The sequence below is a fragment of the Erythrolamprus reginae genome, chromosome 1 (genome assembly GCF_031021105.1).
Source record: "Erythrolamprus reginae isolate rEryReg1 chromosome 1, rEryReg1.hap1, whole genome shotgun sequence".
In the NCBI taxonomy this organism is placed as follows: domain Eukaryota; kingdom Metazoa; phylum Chordata; class Lepidosauria; order Squamata; family Dipsadidae; genus Erythrolamprus; species Erythrolamprus reginae.
In genome coordinates, this window is record NC_091950.1 from 240,324,810 (window position 1) to 240,333,541 (window position 8,732).

Sequence of the window (8,732 nt, forward strand, 5' to 3'; positions counted from 1 at the left end):
GTGCTATTGCTAACATGTTGTAAGCCGCCCTGAGTCTAAGGAGAAGGGCGGCATAAAAATCAATCAATCAATCAAACAAACAATCAAACAAACAAACAAACAAACAAACAAACAAATAAATTTTTAAAAAACTCTCAACTTGGAAACTCCTTAGATGGCCATACATTACTTCTTTGTGTAGCATACCAGTATCCTTAGGGGCAGGTTCCTCTTATCTTTTCCTACTGGTGCGGATCGTCCCCTTGTGTGATTTTGCTTCTGCATATGCGCAGAGGGATGATTTTACTTCTGTGCATGCTCAAAAAGCTGAAAAAACTAGGGAAAAAAAGATGGCAGCACGCACAGACTGGCAAAAACACTATAGGAGCCATTGCGCCAAAATTACATCATCAGCAGGCCATTACCAGAGCAGCGCACCCATCTCTGACTATCCTGCAAGTCAGCCACATTTGCAGAAAGAAAGGGTTATTTTTAAAGAGGAGGGAGTCAGGTTGTTTTCCAAAGCACCAGAAGGCCAGACAAGGAATAATGGATGGAAGCTGACCAAAAAGCGATTCAGCCTGGAAATAAGGAGGAACTGACGGGGAGACCAATCAACCATTGGAACAGCTTGCCTGCAGAGGTTGTGGGAACTCCATCTCCTGAAACTTTTAAGGGGAGATTGGACTGCCATTTGTCTGAAATGGTGTAGGGACTCCTACTTGAGCAGGAGAGTTGGACTAGATGACCTACAAAGTCCCTTCCAACTCTTATAATAATCTAATCTAATCTAAAGAAAGAATACTAGGACATAATCATCTGTAGTCATGTACAAGCGAGCCAGCAAAACTGAAATATAAAAAATATTTCAAGAATTAAGAAAGAAAGATGCTGCAGTGACCAAGATTGGACTCCGTAAGTGTACTTATGCTGTTGTGTTTCCTGCTGACATATTATCTACCATGTTTTATTCACCTATGGTTTCTTTGAATTGTGAAGCTTTACACCTGAAGTGCACTGCTAATATTCTGTGGTGTCAAATAATTCTGAGGGATGCCTCTGGTTCTTGTTGCAAATTCCACATACAAGACCTTGCACATCAACAAAGACAATTTTTCTTATATATTTTATAGAGGCAAATCTGTCTGATTTATAACTCCATATTGGTCCCTGAAGGCTTCCTAGAGCAAACAAGGCTTAATTGCCTTCCTGAGAGTTGGATTTGCCTTAATCACAGGGTCAATAGTGTTTACTGGGGTAGCATCATTTAAGAGATAAACAGTCCAAACTTTTGGGCAACCTTTGAAGGCCATGGACATCTTCAAACAAGATGTCACTAGTCAATCACCAAACAAACCTAATTTCTGACAGTACTTTTGATTTGTGATGGATTCTCTTTTTATTATTGATGATGACAGATGTAAGTTTGCATTGTTTATCTCTCTCTCTAACACACATACATATTTGTACATTTTCCACATCTTTAAAATATGTGCAAGTCACAGTTAGAGTTAGTCAATCCACAGGGCTGTTGATGGGATTTTATAACGAAGTATCAAATACTGGGGACATATCAAAATTATATGTGAGCCTTCAATGTATATTTGATTCTTCTCTACAAATTTTGTCTGAATCCAGTTGGTTCCTTATAAAGTAATTCATTTGCAGTGACACACATGGTACTTTTGGGAAAAATAAAATTCTATATGATTTGGCCAAACATACCTAAGAGATTATTTTCTTCCTTCCTACTGAATAAATGCAGTACATAATTTTCAATTTTCAAAATACTATTAATCACTATAAATGTTTCAACCAAATTAAGACCTCATCAACATGAAAAAAATGTATAAGCTTCGTTGTTGTATATTCTTTATTCTGAGCTTTATTGGTATGTTTAAAAGTTTAGGATTTTCAATGAATAATAATTTAACTCATGCCATATTTAGAGGAGTTAATTTATTTTGCAGATTTTTCCTTGTACTATATCTAAGAGGAAGTGACTTTTCTTGCCACTTCATATGCTGTATGCACTAGAATAAATTACCAGTAGCTAACCCCAAACCTTTCTGTACTCCTGACTCGGATCTAAGAATGCATATGCCATAAACATTGTAAGTTTGTAAGTTTAATCACTTTTCTGTAACCCTCAAAGAAATGTGCTGAGATTGACATGCATTTTCTACTTATGTTAAAATGCACAGGTCCTCCATATGAACAATCATTCTTGAAATGTGTTTTCTTTGATTGGAGTTTATGTGTTTATGATTCTGTTACTTTTTGCTGTTGTTATAGTTCAAAAGGTTCCTTATAACCTCCTCAAAAACAGCAATTGCTTTCAATCCATGCATCACATACCTGATCTCCTGTAGACAAACCTCCTACAGATAGTTTATGGAGAGGGGCGGCATACAAACAAACAAACAAACAAACAAATAAATAAATAAATAATAAAATAAATAAATAATAAATAATAATAAATAAATAAATAAATAAATAATAAATAATACTTTGCTTCTGAGCTAGCAAACCCTTGGCTACTGAAAATTTTCAAAACACATTGATACTGCATCATTATTACAATTATTGCAATAATATTCTCACTCTTGAACCTGATAATGCCAAGTAAAGTCGGAATTACTGACTTTAAATGTTTGAGCTTGTCTGTCCTACATTGAATTTCTATAGCGTTATGTCACAGTATTTCTTATATTATAGAAGCTAATTTTAAAATTCAAGTCAAAGTGAAAGTACTTTTGCTCCAATAAATCTACAGAGAACAGACAGAATAATGGGGAAAAGTTAACCTGTAATGAAGTTCCCTTTCCCTTTCTTGAATCAATAAAATACAATTACCTTTGGACTGATCTAAATTAATACTATGTAGTGTAAGCAAGTTCTAGTATTTTGTTTATTTTTAACATTCCTATACATCCTGAATCTTTAAAAACTCCAAAGGTCTGTGCTTTTCATTAACAGATGTACACCTATATATTGTATAGGTATAGATATAGACGTACACATCTTTGTAGAAGTATATTTCTATAAAGAAGTATACAGTACTTCTATAATATTTTTTTAACTTCCTGGAAAAATTCTGAAGGCATGATTCATTAAAAAAGGTCTTTGTTCTTAGAAGAATATAATTGATTAGAATATTTTATTTTTGATGGCTATCAGGCATAAAAGCTAAAGATCTACTTAATTTAGTAGTTCAACAGAATAATGTTTTAGGGAACACCAGTTACTAATTAAGGGATACGCCAGAATCATTTGTCACATAAGTATTTGTTCAAATAATCAGAAGTAACGTTTATTTGTCAGTCTATTAATAAGAGAACAATTGTTAGTAATTTAAACCAATTGGTGTGACTGCATTTAACCTTCATATCTAATGCAATTCTTTAGATAATACAGAATGATAATGAGGGAAAATAAGCATTTCAGCTCTCAGGGAGGGTGTGAGAACTGCAGAACTCTGGAACAGGGCGGTCAATCTTGTGGTGTCACGGTGTCATCATGTAACGTATCCGTACTATTTTTCCCTCCACTAAGCTAGGCGTGGGCATGGCTAGTGGGTGACGCCTCCAGCCCTCTTGCCACAGGTTTGAACAATTGTTCTAGATTAGAACAATTGGCCACAACCTTTTGGGTACCAGGGACTGGTTCCGTAGGGAGATGTTTTTCTGGGGACTGGAGTGGGGTATGGTTAATATGTGCTGCCTGCATCCCACAGATGGAGCTTCACTTGTTTACACGGCCCAGTTTTTGGCATACCATAGCTTGGTGCCAGTTCACCAACCAAGGGTTGGGGACCCTTGCTCTAGAAGAGCCTGTGAAAGTGGGTGGTGCCTGTTGTGGTTAGCTCTGGCACTGCTCTTGTCCCAAGGACTGCGGATGTGGGGGAGACATCCACATGTTGCAGGCCTGTTTTGCCCCCCTGTGGAATCTGCTGAGGAAGGCTCCTCTGACCAAGAAGACATGAGTGACAGGGAGGAGGAGAGTGTGGCAGACAGCTCAGAAGGAGATCAGTTATCTAGCTTCTCCTTGGATTCAGAACAAGAGTTAATGATACAGCCACGCATGAGGAGAGCAATGCATAGGCAACAACAACTGAAAGATTATTATCAAAGAAAATGAGGCCACTTGTGGTTGGGTGGGGCTGTGGTAATTAGTGAGGCTGCTATAAATAGCAGCCTGAGGATTTGGCCATGGTGGAGGGTTATCTGATCGTTGTGTTTCATGACTGCTTTGCTGACTTTGATCTTTGTGTGCTGATTTTTGCCCCGCTTTGAAACTAATCCAGAGCAAAGTGTGTTTCACTTTGTGAAAGAAGAAGGACTGTGAATTGCCTCACAGCTGCAAACTAAGTATCACAGAACTGATAAGGGACTTGTACAAATTACCAATTTGTTTGGAGACAAGTGCTCTTTGCTATACAAAAAGAGTGCTGTTTATTTGCATTTTCGGTATAAAGAACATTGTTTTGAATTTTCAAACGTGTGTGTGTCTGAAATTGTATCTGTGCATGTTTGGAAAGATTCTACCAGAGAGCTCGACAGAACAGTGCCCATGATGGGGACGGGTAAGGAATTCCAACGATGTCAATATTATGACTGGGAGGAGGTGGAGGAGGAGAAAGAGAAGGAGACATTTTTATTACCTTCTGCTTTTAACAATGGAAAATACAGGTGGTAGAACTCAAACCTGAAAATGTAGGAGGACGGAACCAGCTGGTTGGAAAAAGGAAAGAGTGAACACATCTCTCTGAGTGGATTTTTGAAGTATCGTGTGAATTATATAAGCATAAATTAGATTTAGTTTCTTTCTGAAAATATGCATTTGAGATGAGCAGCCATATAAACCTACAAAATCAATCAAATAACTAAAATTGTGTTAAATATAATTGCAACGTAAGTAGGCAAAGCTGATTATCCGAATAGGAATGAAGTATGTTGTGATATACAGTCTCTCGTTATAGAAATAATAGATAACGTGTCTTATTGATTATACTAAAGGGTATTCTTACATGGCCTAAAATTCTTGAAAAAAATATTTCTTTTAAAAATAGAAGATTTATAAATTCACTTTTCCAATTGTACTTCTTTCCCACAAATCTATTAAAATAGATTTTTGTCATGGATCACAATATATAAATTGGCAACATCTGCTAGCAATTAGAAATGAAACTGTACCCCAAAATAGAAAAAGTAGTAAATTGTACAATTTAAATTCCTGTCAATCTGACAACTAATAGAATAGTGCCCTACGTAAGTCAGAACAGGGAACTAAGAAAAATATTCTAGTGTGAAGATAGTTATTATTTTTTTAAAAGTGAGCAAATGAAGTATCTTGCAGGAGTTCTTAATTCATTAAAGAACATACATTTTCTTGTTTTCTTGCTTGGAACTGATGCAACGTTATTGTCACTAGTTTGTTTTCCTTATTCTTAAATGTTAGCCTGAGGGCAACAAAATTAATATGCACGGTGCAAAAACAAAACTGTTGACTAGGAAAAAAAACCTCAGTACATTTTAGTCCCTACAGAGCTCCTTATTTATTTATACAAATATTGGGATAGTTTTACTGAGGCCAACTTATTTGGAAGAATCTTGCATAAAACCATTTTTTTAATTGTTAATTATTTTGATTTTAATTTTCTGTTATAATTAATGTTTTTATTGTTGTATATCATTGCTAGTGTGGGGACAGAAAGACAATATGTGTATGTGTGTGTGACATATTTTTTGCATATTTTATCCATTTTTATTTTATTGTTCAAATAGTATATACAATTACAGACAGAGATTCATATAGAAAACATTAAAAACTCATATTTTAAAATGCATATAAATAAGAGCTGAACAGATGTAGACACTTTAGGTCAACTCACTGAAACTAATTTATATTTTAATTTGTCAACTCACTGAAACTAATGTATACTTTAATTTTTATTTGATTATACAGATCTTTCATTAATCAGTCATCAGCCTTTCAAAAAGTCAATTATTTTACACACAAAATTTCCCCTTAATTATGGAAATTTTCACAGCAAATGAAACCAACCAACCAGGAAGAGAAAGCTTGCAGTGCTACTAATCAGCCCTGGCAGGAGTGCATACATACAGTATGTGCTTGGGTCCACGCAAGTTACCACGCTATAATAAAGTTTGTTTGTTGGCTTCGTTTGCTGTATCCATAAATCATAATTGAGAAAGCCAAACTTTAGTGCAGTGTAGTGCATATCCAGTCAAGAGAGAAGTATGAAGAACAGAATAAATATAAATGCCCTCTTCCTGCATTATGTCCATTGTGATCTTTAAGCTGAAACTGAGCATTTCTTATTATATAAAATACGAAACGATGATGAAGACTGGCAAAGCTCTAAGTATGGACATAATACTGTAGCAGCTTGTACATCTGGTTTCTTTAGATAATGTTGGCAAAATTGCTCATGGCATTCTATTAATCTCCCACATTAATGCCTCTGAAGAGTGTTCGGAAATTTCAGATCGTGCAGAATGCAGCTACGAGAGCAATCATGGGCTTCCCTAGGTATGCCCATGTCACACCAACACTCCGCAGTCTGCATTGGTTGCCCATCAGTTTCCAGTCACAATTCAAAGTGTTGGTTATGACCTATAAAGCCCTTAATGGCATCGGACCAGAATATCTCCGGGACCACCTTCTGCCGCACGAATCCCAGCGACCAGTTAGGTCCCACAGAGTTGTCCTTCTCCGGGTCCCGTCGACGAAACAATGTCATCTGGCGGGACCCAGGGGAAGAGCCTTCTCTGTGGCGGCCCCAACCCTCTGGAACCAGCTCCCCCCAGAGATTAGGATTGCCCCCACCCTCCTTGCCTTTCGCAAACTCCTTAAAACCCACCTATGCCATCAGGCATGGGGAAATTGATTTCCCTGGGCCGTCTCCACTTTACGTATGGTTTGTATGAGATGTATGATTGTTTTTTATATTAAGGGTTTTAAATTGTTTTTAACTATTGGATTTGTACTGTTTTGTTGTTGTGAGCCACTATGAATCTCTGGAGAGGGGCGGCATACAAATCTAATAAATAGATAAATAAAATAGACAGGTAAGTACTTACTTGTAGCCTTTGGTAAATGATACTCTCAAAAACCTTTGAAATTCAACTACCATATAAAATGGTGACATTCACCTAAGTCGCGAGGGTATCTAAATCAAGAAACTGCCAATTTCTGAACTTGAGAATGGGGTTGGTAGAATCCCTGACAGCTTCCTGAAGGGGCTTGGGTGGCCTATTCTCTTATTTGAGTCTTTGGATGATGGTTATTTTATTCATTCATTCATTCATTCATTCATTCATTCATTTATTGGATTTGTATGCCGCCCCTCTCCGGAGACTCGGGGCGGTTAACAGCGACAATAAAACAGTGTACAATAGTATTTTGCATTATTTCTGATGTTTCTGGATTGGCATTACCAAGCACCTTCAGCAGGGCTATTTCACTGATTTTTCTAACCACATAAAGACCAAATGCAGAAGTGCTGTATCTGTGCCTAGCCAGTTTATGTTTTGTAGGCACTGTGGACATTTCCCCCTTGTAGGCATTGAAAAATGGTGGCTCATTGCCACCCACAACTGGGTACTTGGGGGAAAGAGCAACAACTGGTTCACAAGAATTGGATCCAAGCATCTAGAAAGCATTCATTTCAATGTGGAATGCTTTTACATAAAAAACTAGTCTGATAAAATAAACTATACCCTCCCTCCACAATGAAAGATACGTGACTGACCATTTTCAGTCTCTTCTCTAGTTAACAGTCCATTCTCTTAGTGGGAATGAACGGGCAGATATCTGCATTGGAAAGATTATGTCCCTACTCCTCCTATCATGTTTTTTCTTCTCTCTCCAGCCATCACCCCCTTCAGCAGCTCTTAACTCCCTTTGCTTCAAATGCTTCTCTTGTCCCGCCAGGAAGAAAATTAAATCCTCAGTTACTGTTTCTGACTCCAAGAACACACTCCTGACATTAATGCAAGTGCGTTTTCCCACATTATTTCCAGGAAAGAGTTCATTCTGAGAGGTTCTTGGGTGTCTCTGGGCTTGGTTGTTTTCTTGTAGTCATTTCATTATCACTAGGTAAGATCAACATCAATGCTAGGCTAGCTCTGATGATATTGCCCATTCTGCAAGAAAATAACCAAGTTCAGAGAACATCAAGGACTTCTCATTTCAACCCTGAGCTGCAAATGTTCTTTTATTAAGAGTGCATCCTGCCCCATCCCATCTTCCATTAATTCTAAGAGCTATGGGTTATACTTTTAAGGCAGCAAATTAGAAAATAAACCCTATACACATCAATGGAACCTGCTATGCATGCTTAGAATTGCATTATTCATGAATAACATTAGCTTGGCAAGTGAGGTACTGTAGATCTTGAAGGCAATGGTTCAAAGTGAAAGCACTGCAGCTGTTATGTGCCCTTGTGGGAGTAAGCATTCATGACTGTAACTTGTTGCTTGTATCCTTGTGATTTATATTGTTTCCTAACTACTTACCCTTATGACAATCATTAAGTGTTGTACCCCATGATTCTTGACCAATGTATCTTTTCTTTTATGTGCACTGAGAGCATATGGACCAAAGACAAATTCCTTGTGTGTCCAATCACACTTGGCCAATAAAGAATTCTATTCTATTCCTACTCCTATTCCATTCCATTCTAATTCTATTCATGAATACATTTTATTTATGAGCAGTTATAGACT